This window comes from Talpa occidentalis, unplaced genomic scaffold, assembly GCF_014898055.3.
Source record: "Talpa occidentalis isolate TD23 unplaced genomic scaffold, MPIMG_talOcc4v2.1, whole genome shotgun sequence".
NCBI classification, from domain to species: domain Eukaryota; kingdom Metazoa; phylum Chordata; class Mammalia; order Eulipotyphla; family Talpidae; genus Talpa; species Talpa occidentalis.
This window is the reverse complement of record NW_026555331.1, coordinates 85,169,717-85,185,681: the sequence shown is the minus strand read 5'-3', so window position 1 is coordinate 85,185,681 and position 15,965 is coordinate 85,169,717. Positions and strand designations below refer to the sequence as shown.

At 39.9% G+C, this 15,965-nt stretch overlaps 1 pseudogene; it reads right to left on the bottom strand.

Moving 5' to 3' along the window:
- Nucleotides 1-3,730: 3,730 nt before the first annotated feature.
- LOC119250055 (60S ribosomal protein L14-like) lies at nt 3,731-14,236 on the bottom strand (annotated as a pseudogene).
- Nucleotides 14,237-15,965: the final 1,729 nt, after the last annotated feature.

Genomic DNA, 15,965 nt, shown 5'->3' with positions numbered 1-15,965 from the left:
GGGCGCCTTGTTCCTGCTCACTCAGGGAGGGCCTCCGCCCGGGTCTCAGTTCCAAAGCCCTCAGTTCCAGGACGCGGGCTATAGCCCAGATCAGTGGCGCGGGAATGGCGCCTTTTGAATCCCGCTCCCCTGCCTGGGCACCTTGTTCCTGCTCACTCAGGGAGGGCCTCCGCCGGCTCCCCGCAAGCCTAGGTCGCAGGCGCAGGGCCCTGGGCAGCTGCAATCCGAGCGCCGCTTTCGCGCAAGCTTACCGGGTGGCTGGGGCTGTGTGCTGGTGCTGGGCTCCTCCTGGTGGGCGGGGCTCTCTTTACTGGCGCCTGGAGCTCACCGCCGCGGCGGATCCTGCAGGGTTCGCCTCAGCTCCCGTTCACGGGGTGTGGTGGCTGAAATAGTTCCTTTCCACTCACAGTCCCACTTGCTGCATCCGTTTTTCTTGTTGGGCGTTTTGGTTTGTTGTTTCCCTCGTCTCTGCCGGTCGGAGAGTGCCGCCTTTGTGGGCGGGGGAGGGGAGCAGGGTTCTGCGCTTCCCTCCCTTCTCGTCCTCTTTTATGGCAACTTTCTTCTTCGGGCAGTTTGCTGGAGTCGTCCGTTTATCTTCCCTGTCCCAGTTCTCACTGGGACCTGCCGCTTTTCCTCCCTATTAACTTTTTTTAATGGGAGATCTTACTCGCAGCGTCTCCTCGCCGCCATGTTGCTCCGCCCCCTCCTATAGATATATTTATTCCAATACCATGTAGTTTTGATGATTATGGCTTTGTAGTATAGTTTGCAGTCTGGGAGTGTGAGGCCTCCATTCCCTTCTCTTTTTTTCAGGAGAGCTTTGGCTATTCAGGGTATTTGGTGATTCCATATGAATTTCATCAATAATTGTTCTATTTCTTTGAAGAATGGCATTGAAATTTTTATTGGCATAGCATTGAATCTGTATATTGCTTTTGGTAGGATGGCCATTTTAATAATGTTTATTCTTCCAATCCATGAGCAGGGGATGTCTTTCCATTTCTTTGTGTCTTCTATTTCCTTTTTTTTTTTTTTTAAAGATTTTCTTATTTATACTAGCACTGGGTACAGTCAGAAGCGTGGGAGGGTGAGAGAATTCACCAGAGCCAGAGCAGATTGCAGAGCAGGTAGAAGGACTGACGGACACTGCTGAGGGGAGCAGTGGGCGGCAGGAGAGGTCTGTGCGCCATGTGGGACCTTCCTCCAGTGGCCGAGGAACAGCCAGGGATCGAACCCATGCTGCAGAGGCTGCGGACAGCTTCACAACCCAGTGCTTAACCGCTGCGCCACCAGGGAGGCCCTTCTTCTATTTCTTTTAACAGTGTTTTATAGTTTTCTTTGTATAGGTCCTTTACCTCTTTTGTTAGATTTATTCCCAAGTATTTGATTTTTTTGTTTCGATAATAAAAGGGATGTTTTTTTTTTATTTCTTCTTCTTCAGATTTATTGTTTGTGTATAGGAAGGCTGCTGACTTTTGCTTGTTGATTTTGTATCCTGCCACTTTACTGAACTGATTGATGAGTTGAATTAGTTTTTCTGTGGGGTTTTTGGGGTTCTCTATGTATATTATCATATACATATCTGCGAATAGTGATAGTTTGACTTCTTCTTTTCCTATTTGGATTCTTTGTATGTCTTTCTCTTGTCTTATTGCTCTGGCTAGGACTTCCAGTATTATATTGAAAAGCAGTGGTGAGAGTGGACATCCTTGTCTCGTTGCAGATCTTAATGGGAATGCTTTCAGCTTTTCGCCATTGAGAATGATACTGGCTGTTGGCTTGTCATATATGGCCTTTATGATGTGGAGGTATGTTCCTTGTATCCCAAGAATTTCAAGGGCTTTTATCATGAATGGGTGTACAACTGCATACTTTAATATGTATATTTCACACTAGAATGAAAACTCCACCAGCTCAAGCGATTTCCCTGCTGTATCATCATCAGTGCCTAGCATGGTGCAGGGATAGAGGGGATGCTTTCGTTGGCTGAATGACTAATGTAAGACAGTTGAGGCTGTCACAATAAGAGTAGGAAAGGGGAACACATGTCATGTACAGATTGTTTATTCACTAACGATGGTCTGTGCATAAAGTGTTTTGATTTTTCAGCATGTATTTTGGATATTTGGGCGGCTTATGCCTTTTGTTAATTTTGTTTTTTTCCCTTCCATATGCCTTTCTGTTTTTAGTTACCTTTTTGCACTGCCAAAACAAAATAAATCCAACAGCTGCCTCCACTTGAATTGCTTTTAGTATTGTTTTATTATCTTCCATCTCTTTTAAATATATCCTAAGTACCTTTTTGCGGGGGAGGCAGGAATCTGCAGAGAAAGCAGACAAGTCAGTCAATCCTGTCTGAATTTACTTTTGAAAGACTAGCAGTGGAACTAACCTTAGTTCTTTCCCAAAGATTCTTTGCATGTTAAGTGTCTCCTTCAACTCTGTTCTAATTATTCATTATTTTCTCAGTCTAAAATAAAATCAGTAGGGAAATTTTTCCTTCCAGGAATAGATACTAATTAGACATCATTTTTTTTTAAAGGGGGGGATCCCTAAATCTAGGTGGGAAGTTTTATATAAATATTCTAGATGTGAGAGATCTAAACATGTTTATAGAGAGCGAATTTAAACAATCTAATATGTACCCTCTTAAGGGAAATGAAACGAACATATGTGTCTTTCATTAGTGATTTTACCATAGAGATATAAGCTAAATACTTAATAGAAAAAATTTTGGTGATAATTAATTGATCCCTAAATTGCTTGCCAATGGGTATTACATACTCATGAAACACATCTTTTGTGTATTTTCTGAATTGCTCTTTAAGGGCAAAGGCAAGATGTTACTTAGAGTAAATCAATCTGTGTCAAACCAGAATCTTATCTCTGAATATCTTAGTCAAGGCATCTTGATTTTCTCAGATCAAGGAAAATGAAGAAAATTGTAATTAGATGTCAAATTAAAATATCATTTCATGTAGGAACTCAGTTTGAGGTCGTCTTTGATACAGTAACTGTGATAATAAAAACCAATCTAACACATATGTGCAAGGAAGCTAGCTAAATCATAAGAAGACAACTCTATTGTATCTTGGTGACTGTTTATTTTCATTCAGAAAATCAATGCCTCCCAATATTTTGGATCACAAGAAAACATAATCACACAATGAACCTGAAATTAAACAAAAATGTTCATTCTTTTATTGCATTGTCTTACTTTTATTCTTAAGTGGATACGAAAGTCTAGTTATATATCATTTGTGTATTACATGCTTTTTTTGGTTTGTATTTGTTTAGTTTAAGAAAAGGGCTTAAAATGCCATCTCTGCCAAATATACTGATAGTTCCCAAATTTTCATGTCTGACCTGGACTTTCTTGCGTACTCCAGATTTGTATGTCCACCAGTGCACTTGACATATCTGCACCATGTGTAATAAACATCTTAAACTTTACTGTCCCAAAGTGAACTCCTCCCCTGTCCATCCCACTTTTGCTGTCCTTGCTGCTTTCAACACCTTGGGTAACTGCAGTGTCATCATTCCAGTTGCTGAGACCAGAAACTTGGGAATTACCCTCTTACTATGCCCTCACACTCAATTCAGAACGCACACAGAATCTGACCATTTCTCAACACCTTGTTCTAACACTCAGGTTTGAGCCTGCACCATTTCTCTCTCTTCTCTGCATAGCACAAAGAACTTATTACCTTTATAATAACCTTGTATTCTTTTAAGTTTTCTTGCCAGATGCCTTTGGAGCAGGTGGCTTCTGGGCTGGAGCATTCTGACTCTTCTGAGTTTTTGGAGGTACTGCCTTCAGGACTGCAAGTTTCTCATCAGGAACCTTTTGGGCTGGAGTCTCCTTGCCTGCAGCAATCATCTCTCTTGCTGAGACCTTTGCAACAGCTGCCGCAGCTGCATCCTAGCAGCAGGTGTTTTTTGGGAGAAAACTTCAGAAGAGCTGCCTTTTGCAGCTTCTAAATCTTAAGCTTTGTTATTCTGTTCCTTGTTTACTTTGCCTTTCATGACTTTGTAAAGATCAAAATCTGCCATCTTGGCTTTCCCTTCTCTGGCTTCAATCTTCTTGACTCATATTGAAGTGGCCTATTTTGTATTAATATCTGTCTTCTGCCAGGATACTTCTGGCAGGCAACTTGAGGATGAAGCCAGTGAGCTACATGCATTTGAAAGCTACTTTCAGCTGTAGCCTTACCTGTGTGCAAGGTCTACCAACCAAAGCTCTATTTTGATCAATAACATCTACAATCATGACTTGTTTCCCTGCACGAGGCCCAGAGGAGACATAGGCCCCTGGCCAATCTCCACCAAAAACTTAACACTTTCTTGGGAGTGTTCAGCTGATTGTGAGCCCTCTACCATTGCTTCCATAGATTTACTGGAAAAATCTGAGTTCTCTCTATAAATGTTGCCTCTATGCAGTCTATTTTGAATATAGCAGCCAGACTGATCCTTTAAATATAAAGATATATAGTTCCACCCTGCTCACAAACCTCAAGTAGCCCTCCATTTCAACCAGAAGTTGCAAAGTCCTTAAAATGTTGTTACTTCTCTGACTTTATCTTCAACTACTCTCTTCTTAGTTCCACAGCTCTAGCCACACTGACCTTTGTGCTATTCCTGGAAAATGCCTTTTCCTGGAAAATCCTTTCATGTACCCCCATGGAGGACTCCCTCTCGTCTTCAAGTGTTTCCTCAAATGTCAGCTTAAGAATACCCAATGCAGGGCCTCCCCGGTGGCGCAGCAGTTGAGCGCTGGGTTGCAAAGCTGCCGCAGCCTCTGTAGCACCGTTTCGATCCCCAGGCACGGGGCGAGGGTCCCACATGGCACGACAGACCTCTCCTGTCTCGCCCGCTGCTACCCTCAGCAGTGTACTTCATCACTTTGCCTGTTCTGTTTTCTGCTCTGGCTCTGGTGAATTCTCTCACCCTCCCGCGCTTCTGACTGTACCCAGTGCTTGTATAAATAAATAAATAAATCTTAAAAAAAAAAAAAATGCCCAATGCCCTTGGAAAGTTACCATCACTGCTTCTAAAGTGGAAAGAGCTTATCTTCTGTCCATATCTACAAATTCTCTTTGTGTTCTGGGAAATTTGCTTACTTTCTCTTGGTCTCAGCTTTCCCACTCTAAATGAGGGATTGAAGCAGGGATTGGGTTCTAAAATTTTGAAAATACTATGAGACCTATTTGACCCTGCTAAATCAGCATGACTTGGATTTGAAAGCCTATTATTAGTGAAGGAAACATTTTTGCTGGAAACTCAACTCCTGCAGGAAATCTTAAAAAATACTGTGATGTTTGCTATGTCAACTATTACACTTCTGAAATGATTCCTATTTATAAGCTTGTTTGTTTTTGCTGGTCAAGCTCACTTTGATTCAATAAATAGATTGGAGGCTGTGGAAATGGAAACTGAATTCTCTGGACTTTGGTTTCCTCATCTGTAAAATGAGCTTATGTTGCTAGATGTTCTCCAAGTTCCCTTCTAGACTTACAATTCTCCCTTTTTAGGAGGAAGTTGCGCACCTTTCCTCAGAGTCATGACTCTTACTAGAGTGATTTTTTTAAAGTTTTTATTTATTCATACAAGAGCTGGGGTAGAGGCCAGAGGCATGGGAGGGTGAGAGGATTCACCAGAGACAGAGCGGGGAACAGAATAGACAGACTGACCGAAATACACTGCTGAGGGGAGTTGTGGGTAAGACAGGAGAGATCTGCAGCGCGCCCTGTGGGTAATCTCGCTGGCCGGGATTGAACCCGTGCTGCAGAGGCTGCGGACAGCTTCACAGCGCTGCAGTCAACCTGCTGCGCCACCGGGGAGAACCTCTTCCTTGAGTGATTTAAAATATTCCTATGTGAATTGGTGACTAAAGATCAAACTTCCTTGGCTTCGTGTGGCATGGAATCATTCCCTCAAGCTCTCAAGTGTCTGAAAACTTGATGGACTTGAGAGTTGTATTATGTTAGAAAATAATATATATATATATATATATTTTATGGTAAATATGCAGATGGCTTTTGAAGGGAAGTTTCTTTTCCTATCTAACATGCTCAATACTTTCAATTCCGGGAAAGATTGATTTTCTGTTTTCCTTCACAAAGGAAATTAGTGAATAACAAACTTAAAGGATCAAGTTAGTGAGTCATTTTTTTTCTTTTGAACTCTACATAAACATAATTACACAACTACATTCTTAATCAGTAAAGACTATTTCTGTGTGGAATTGAAGCAAATGGTTTTTATAAGCTGCACCTTCTATGTGTGTGACTATGTATAGCTTTGGGCTGTGATTATATGACTAACCTGAAGAATTGTACAAAAAAAGGAAATTTTCTGCTTTATTCCTGCTTCACAGAACTAGATGTAAAGGAGAGCAGAATATAGCTGGGAGGTATAGATGCAACAGCTGAGGTCATTTTGGTACTGTGCACATAGTGTTTTGAAATTTACATTTGTATGCTTTTCAGAATGTTTTTGAGGTATTAGTCAACAATTTTCACAAAGTTTCTTTGACGATAGAAGACGAATAAACTTGAGATGACCGTTTTCTTAAGGGCAAAGCCTAGAAAATGGAAGCCAGATTCTCCAGAATCTAAACACTCAACATCTGATTTCTTACTGAGTCATTCTTTCTTCCTTGACTCATTTATCAGTTATCTATTTTTCCAAGTTAGGACTTGCTGAGGCTTTGGGACATGATTTTCTTGTTACTGGAAATCTATCAGGTTCGAATGCCCCCAATAAACTGAGGGGTCTTTAGTAACATTGGTACCTACTCTAGCTCTTTTCCCACTTAGTAGAGAGGATATTTTGTGGAACTGTGAGCCTAATTGAAATCGTATGTCACTATTGGTGTTTCCAGGCAGGCAGACCAGCTTCAGCCATACTACAGAAACTCAATACTCATAATGTTTTACTATTTATTAATAAGGAGGTTTTAAAAAAGACTACGAGCTCATGAGTCTTTATAGAGTCAGAGAAACACTTGCAGTTACAAATTCCTGAGATTTTGTAGGCTTTGCATTGTAGCTAGAATTTAATTTTATTTCTTAAAATTCCTTTTGCTTTACAAAAGCTCTTTATCCTCAAAACACACAGACATATAGTCTTGAAATTACAGACTTTCTTCACATTTCTGATTAATTTTCCATCTTTTTTTCATTCCCTTTGAGGGAATTGAAATTGAGGATGGGGTCCCACCCAGAAACCAGAGCTCTATGATCTTGGTTGGCCAGAGCAAACTATCTCATTCCAGTTAGTCCCCTTTCCTTTAGGGGCTACGTGCTGCCTTCTCTCTCATGTCCCCTAGCTCTGGCTGCAATGGACAAGCTTTCTAGAACATTGGCAACATATCTGCTAAAAGGATTTAGGATTTTAATTGTACCGAGGAAAAATGATAGGGGATGAAAACAAAGTCTAATTCTTGAAATTTCCAATAAGTTGGTTGTCATCACTTAAAAAAAAAATTTCTGAACACAGGCTATGGAAATGAAGGATAATGGGGAAAATGAGAACTCACTCATTTGGAAGAACAGAAAGGCAGGAAAGAAACAAGCAAATAAGCAAGCAAAGAAAGAGAAAAATAAATGAGGAACAAGCAAAAGAGAAAGGGAGAGAGATGATGTGGCAGCTGGGAGCATGAGTGTCTGAGACCAGCTGGAATATTGGTGTCATTCAGCTTCTGCAAAATGAATACAGGTTTTCCAAATGATATAGGTTTGCTTCCAAGAGGGAGGAGGCCACATCAGCACTCATTTCTCAGAACCACAGCACTGCAGACCTCACCATGGCACTGCCTGTTTTCTGTGTTTACCAAAGGAAAAGAGAATGGAGTTGCCTTGAAGAATTAACCTTCAAATAATCCTCTTTACTCTTTGTAATCATGGCAAAAACAAAACTTAAGTTCCTAGATAACCTCAATCCCTATTTCAGTCATTTCTTTCCATTTCTCCCTATTAAAACTTTTACCTGAACAAAACTGTTAATTTAACAGATGTGCAGCAGTTGGACTAAAGGGAAGGAAAGCAAAAGAAGTTAGATGTGGTGTGATACTCATCTTTGAATGCAAACAGAAATCCCTTGGAATGCCCTGGTCCCACAGCTGCGGTGCTCCTTATTGGCTGTATCAGAAGAGGATAATGTCCCAAATGATTGCATCTTTCATTTCACTAGTTTCAAGGAAGAAAGATGCTTATTCCTCTACCATATTTCTCAATCATCTGTGAGCATATCATATAAAATTAACTGAGTGTTCTGCAATCAAATCTAAAATGCCTTGTTAAGGAGTTAGAAATAATAAGTGTTGAGAAGCTGACGAACTGATTCTACTTTTATTTGGGTTCTCTCATGTCTAATTTTTCTTTTTTTTAAAGATTTATTTATTATGCATACAAGAACTGGGGTACAGGCCAGAGGTGCGGAGGGTGAGTGGATTCACAGGAGGCAGAGTGGGGAGCACAACAGGTGTATCTACTGAAGTACATTGCTAAGGGGAGCAGCAGGCAAGTCAGGAGAGGTCTGCTGCACCTGGTGGGTAGCTCCCTGGCCGGCCGGGATAGAAGTTGTGCTGCAGGGGCTGCTGATAGCTTCACAGTGCTGTGCTTAACCCCTTGTGCCACCAGAGAGGCCCCCTCATGTCTAATTTCAATGGATTATTTTTAAAGCCTGTAAGTCTCAACATTTTCATGTGAGAGTCTTTTTGGGTAAATCTGAGTCATGGCCACAGTGACATATATGGAGTTCCTTAGAACATGATATTGGAGGAAAGGAATTTCAACTCTAACACCAAATGATGGGAGAAGAGAATTTCTCTTGGCATTTCTTTTTTAGTGATGAGATGAAGTATTACATTTTAAGGTTCAAGATATATTGTACTATTTGAATATGATAAGCAGTGTTGGCATTGTCCTGATATATACAAGACAGCATGTTTGATTAATGGCTGAGTGACAACTGGCATGAGAGAAAATATAAAATCAAATGATTGTATATTCCTGCTAGTTCTCACATGTCCATGTTGATGTGGATGAAATTATTGTTGTTTTGACACATAAGGGATAAACAGTTCCCCCTTCCAGGTGGTTAGAATAGTGGCTATTTCTTTGATTTTTTGTCACACATGTGTAGTTAGAGAAATACAGAACTCCGCCAACATTCAGATTTTCCTTTCTGTGATTTTTGAAAGATACACCTAGGACAATAGTTTAACAGTATAAACAGTCAGATATTAAAATATACCTTGAATGAGCATATTCTGGGAATTATATTAAGGCTATAATTGAAAGCTAGTGCTGTATACTCTTGAGACTAAAGTAATTAGTGTTTGATAAAATACTGTGTAGTAAATAATTTAGACATTTTTCTTTTCTGGGGCAAGGAACTATTTGTTCAGACTACAGGATTTTTTTTTTTTTTAATGAGGGCATTTCAGAGTCATATGGCAGAAACAATCTGCTGTTCTACTGGGGAAACTAATAGGTATTAAATTACGCTAAATATTTTACTTTTTCTGTGTGGTAAATTTCTAATGCTAGATTATGTAGTGGGGGTCATTTAATCTAGCTCTAGTTACTAATTCTAGAACCTCAAAATGAAATGGAATTTTCTAGAAAATTAACATTTTTCTCAACTGGCCTGAACAGTCATGAAATAGACCATAATGAAAATCACCAGGAAAACCTATGGGTCAGAACAAGGTTTATGTCTAGGAATTATTTACCTATAAGCAGTGAACATACAAAAAGGATCCAAGACGAGGAAAATCACATCAGGGGAATGGAACCTGAATTGAGTACAGCCTGGTGAGTTGGTCCAGATTTCTCGATATACTATGTCAATCAGTCAGGAATTCAACAAAGAAGGGAAATCTAGTAAGCAGGGTCTTTCAAAGTCCAATGGTCAAAGGAATTTGTAGGAGACCAAAGAGGGATGCTACCACTTAGAACAAAATATGAAGAAAAGCACAGGCAGGACTAGGACTTTGGGGTCAGAGTTTATGGGTACAGAAGCTCAGATAAGACAAAATTAAGGTATCCAGGCCAAAGGCACTGAAGTTAAGAGGATATCTCAATTCTAAGATGAGGACCATAGAGTTATACAAATGCCCCCTCAGTGCCCCCTGCTAAGAGTATAGATTGATCTTAGTTTAAATGTAGATGTGAGCTTCAAGATGAGTTTTGTAAGCCTATGTGCTAGGCCTACAAGGATTACCTATGAAAATGAGGCCAGGAAGGATACTATGTAATCATCAAAATATATTAATTTCCCACTGGACATTCTTGTGATGTGACTTTAAATACAATGCTTCTACATTTTACTAGCTTTCAAGTCATCACATTGTGTTGTTTTCTTTTCCTTCTTTTTTTTTTTTTAAGATTTATTTATTTTTATGCAAGAACTGGGGTACAGGCCAGATGTGTGGGAGGGTGAGAGGATTCACCGGAGAAAGAGCGGGGACCAGAACAGGCAGATGGACCGAAAGCACTGCTGAGGGGAGCAGCAGGTGCGACAGGGGAGGTCTGCTTTGCAATGTGGGATTCTCGCCAGCCGGCAGGGATTGAACCCATGCTGCAGAGGCTGTGGACAGCTTCACGGTATGGAGCTCAACTGCCTGCGCCACCAGGGAGGCCCTATTTTCTTTTTCTTGTTGTAGTAATAACAAGAAGTAACATATGTGTGTCTCATTTTATGCTACCTTAAAAGTTTTACTACTTCAAATATTAATAAATAAGAGTGTCCTTCAATTTAATTTCCTAAATTAATTCATTCATTCATTCACTAAATGTTTATTTATCAATAGCCACATGCCAGACTTAATGGTTGGGTCTGGGAACACAGTGGTAATCAAGCATGGGAGAAGTGTCACTGTAACAGTGTGATATCCACAGAAAGGGGACCTTCCAGGCTTCCTGCCTCACCCTAAGGAAGCGTGGAGCTTGGCAAGGGGATGAAGCTAGAAAAGACTGGGAAAAGGACTGGAGAGAAGAAGTGGAAAGAGATGAGGACTTGGAGGAGGCATGTGGAGCAGAGAGACATGTGGAGAAGAATCTGTGCTTGCTTTTCAGCCTGGGACTTGCACCAGGGTCTTGGGGGACATAGAAGGAGACTCTTGAAAGAGATGTGGATGAGAGACAAGAGTCTGTGAAGACTTTACAGCCCAATACCTTTCCTTGGATCTATGTAGAAAACTGTACTTCACAGTTCAGTTTATTTTTTAGGTCCTTGATCTTTTTTCTTCCAAGTGAGTATCACTTCATCAGTGGTCAAGAACAGACACTTAAATTATCGTCAAATTACTAAAATATATTATGACTTTTGGTCTCCCCTGGTGGCGTAGCGGATTAAGCACTGTGCTGTGAAGCTGTCCGCAGCCTCTGCAGAGCGGGTTCGATTCCTGGCCTGCCAGGGAGAAACCCACATGGCGCAGCAGACCTCTCCTGTCTCACCCGCTGCTCCACTCAGCAGTGGATTTCAGTCAGTCTGCCTGTTCTGTTCCCCACTCTGTCTCTGGTGAATCCTTTCACCCCCCACACATCTGGCCTGTACCGCACTTCTTGTATGCATAAATAAATAAATCTTTTAAAAAAATGTATTATGACTTTGACTTCTCAGTGCCTCAGTTGTTTTACTTCACAAAATTAAGTGGATTTAGTGGGCTCCTTAAAGGAATATGGGAATCTTTTTTTTTTTTTTTTGGAGGGCATTTAATATATTTTATGTTAGTAATCGATACTCACCCCCCATTTTTGTTTTTTATTAAATATCCCACTTTGTAAACTTTCAAGTCCTGTATTTGGGTCATGTGGAAAAATATAATACGCATTTCCATAGACAATAAGCCCTAATCAATCCAGAAACATATACCAAACATTTTATATTAAAAATATGCCCTGAATTGGCTAATTCAAGTTGACTAATTTCTGAAAGAAATTACAGCTTAATCAGTAGTATTGGTAGAATGATTGTTAGAAATGGCATATCATGAATTAGTTATCTTTGTCAAATAAAAATAGTAAAATATATGTGCAGAAATTCACATCGATAGATCTTCAACTTTTTAAAAGTCTGGGGCAAAGGGGGTGATATTGGTAAATTAATCAGTGGTGAGAGTAAAAATTACAGACTAAAGCCTTCTACTTAAGAAAAATCCCTTTTGTCTAATGGAGATAATAATGCTGAATTGCAGGGTGGTCGCCATCATACCTCGAGACAGGTGCTGTTCGGGGCTTGATTAGATAGTGGCTAGTCCTGTTTCTCACCTCCAGCTCAGGCACTCATCAGCTCCATCGCAGGCACTCATCAGCTGAAGTGGTAGCATAATGACTACTCCGCCATTTTTAATCTAAAGATTGTATTGGCACTTTTGTCTTTTAAAAAAGGAATTATATCACTAATAGTAACCCAGAAAGAACAACTAGCTAATCTCAGGTAGCCTCTGAGCCTGCATTTTAGGGTTTTTGGAAAAAGGATATTTCTATCTTTTACCTGAAAAGCGTATTTCAGAATTTAATAATGGATGTTGTCCAGAGATTTGTTCATTTATCCACTTACTTATAATTCAACAATTATGTATACAGGACTAATACATATTAGGGAATAGGCAGATGCAATTCTACAATTTTCACGGCATTTATAATCCAGGAAGGGAGAAGAGCAATAAAACAAGAATATGAAAAATGTTATAATAAGCAAAGACCGGGGACAGGGGGAGTAACACAGGAGCCCACAACAGAAATTTCTCACCAGGATTAGGGGAAGCTTGTTGGAAGAAGCAAATTTTAAGTCGAGTTTGAAATAAAAATATGTTTCCAAATGAAGGCAAGTTTGGGGTAGTGTTGGGAAAAGGAAAAAAAGAATTTTTTAGGCAGAGGAAAAGCACACATGAAGGCTAGAAAATAAAAGTTTTCAGGCTATGTTTCAGGATCTGATTGCCTTGGGCATCAGGTTAAAATGGACTTTTTATGGAAGGTGGTATTCCTATATTTATATTCTAGGTCACGTCTTGTCCACATCACAAAGATTTTGCCATGTAGTTAGGTTCCTTTCCATGCTTGTTGGCTGGTGGATCTGAGCCTGAACTCCTGTAAAATTTGGGTAAAGCTCCCGCTGGGGTTCTGGGAGGGTTTGGGGCCAGACTGATAGGGCACTAGTGGACAGAGAAGAAGTAGTGATTTAACAAAATCCTAGCTTAGAGACTGATTTTTTTCTATTTTCCTATTACCTATTACTTTGGATAAATTAACTCAGTTTTTTAACTGATTTCTCACATACATTTAACATGGAAACTAATAAAAAATACCTTCGTTATAGGTTTGCTATAATTCAAAGAATTAACGAAAAGAAGTCATTCGTACACTTAATAAAAGTTAATTGCTATTGTTGCTATTATTCTCATCTCATTTGATTCCAAAGAGTAGAAGAGGCCACTTTAATCACTGCTGCTGAGAAGAATCATCACTTCTTATTTTCCATTCTTTAGATTTATTTCAGAATCATGATATTTTCTTTCCAGACTTTGATTTTGCCATTCTAGCCACAGGCAATTCATAATTGCCAGATGTATAGCCCTGATTTAAACCCCCTAGGTGTGCATTTGTCACTAATATGGGGGAATATTTGAATACTGGAAGTTCCAAATCTATTCGGCATCTGGTAAGGTATATATATTTCCTACAGCAAAAGGCTACACTGTGGCTTTCCCTCCAACTGTGGGAGAAGACAGGAGGCAGTCATCAAAGCTCCTTTAGTGACAATCACAATGGCATCTGCTTTTTAGACCTGGACCTTGTTTTCTCAGAACTGGGATCTAATGTGTTCTGTATTTTTTCTTCTTGAGGGGGGGTAGTGAAAGCAGAATTAAGCATACCATAATCACGAAGTACTGATTGTTTAAAAGGCAGGAAGGTCATGAAGACACAGGAAGGAAAAACCACATACTAGAATCACTAATTTTAAGCCCCACTGGAAGATGACTAGGCTCTCATTTATACATACTGGTCTCAACACTGAGTCTACCTCGGATAAGAGGAAGAAAGGCCCCCATTTCAAATTACCAGGCATCTGTAGCTAATGACTGTATTCAGTTATAGTGCATATGGCAGGTGAGTGTTCCCTTCTCTGACTTGTTCCTGCTATTACCCAGATAGCTACTCTTGTTTTTCTTTTTGCTTTTTTTCTTGCTAAAATCACAGAGCTGAGCAAAGTAGTAGCAAGCCATCGGGACCTGCTAATCAAATCTGAGAAACCAGGGCTCCAATCTGGGCTCATCATATGACTTAAGAGGCCCTCATTTAGACAGGATCTGAAAAGTCCCTTCGAAAGCCTTTACAAAGTGAGAATAATCTTCATTAAGTACTACAGATTTCACAGAAAAAATGGATTAGGGGCTTGTCACAGGAAAGATAATTAATGTGCTGGAGAGAAGTATAGGCAATAGAAAGAAAAATTTCTCCATAATAAGGAAAGAAAAAAAAATTACAACAGCCAGGGTAGATAATGATTAAATGTTAAGAAGCGATTCCTGCTGGCTTGATTTTTACAGTATAATTAAAAGAGAGAGATGGGATAGGAAGAGACATACACACATACATAAAGGAAAAAACTCACACAATACAATCTCAGGATTAATAGGTATGTTAAAGTTTTGTTGTTAGAATGATATTTATTTATCTCTCCTGGATCTGAAAGAATTATATCTTTTACTATGTTAAAGTCCTCTAAAACATCTTGGTAAATTACCTTTCAATATATTCTTGCTCAAAATATTGTTGTGGGCCAGGAAATCATTTGGAAGTTATTTTCTACATTGTTTTATAGCTAAAAAAAACTCATAGACAGCAATTTTTCTCCACTGTTTAATTCAGCTATCTAGCTGCTCATAGTTCTTGACGAAATTGGTATTATTTTCGGCCCTGAAGCAAATGGTCCTTTGCCCCTTTTCTAATTTCCTCCTTTGCGGACAGCAAGACTTGGCTTTTTATCAAGGAATCAAATGCCCACCCAATGGGCCTGCTGGGACTTTTTCCAACCCAAACACATTTCTTTCTTGCGAATGTGTAGTCATTTGCAAGTGAATACATGTTTGAAAACCTGTTGGTAGGCAATGCTGGAAGAGCCAGTCCTTTTTCTGTCATGCTAGATGTATCTTGGACACAAATAATTACTAATTATTACATGCTATTTATTTATTAGCAACAAAAAGTTGAAAAGTGGGAGGGAAGGAGAGATCACCTCTTTCTTGGCTCAGGTGTCATGTGATGTCTATACTTTGGTGAATGCACTGCTGAAGGGAGCATTGGGAGAGGCAGGAGAGGTCTGCTGCGCCATGTGGGTCACCTCCCTGGCCGAACTTGTGCTGCAGTGAAGATCTTTCAAGGAGATCTTTAAATGTAATTAAAGTTGCTTAAATATTTAAAATTGAACTTATAAAGCACATCTTAATGAAGATTATTCTCACTTTGTAAACTTGTGCCAGCACAACCTCCCTGACCTCCCTGATCGAACTTGTGCTGCGGTGGCTGTGGATAGCTTCACAGTGCTGCTTCCTGGTGGTGCAACCACCAGGGAGGCTCCTGATGTCTTACTTTGGTTGGACTGTTCCAAGCCTGGCATTTCAGCTGTGTTCTATCCATTTGAAAGATGCACTGTATGAGTATGATGTATTTGGCTCCATGTTAGGCACACAAAATCTAAAAGTGCATAAGGTAGTATTGACTTATGGTTTACTAAAGGAGGCGGACATAGATGATCTCAATAAAATGAAATAGTCATAAGATAGGATGAGTAAAACACAATGGTGTGCTGAGAAGAAGTTCGTGATGCTGTTGGGGGCTTGTGTGTCCACTGGTATTTCATGCAATAGGGGAAACTGGAGATGGAGGTTGAAGACTTAAGTAGAAATTCATCTGGTAGAAAAATAGAAAAGGACATTTCACTGCCATCTGAAT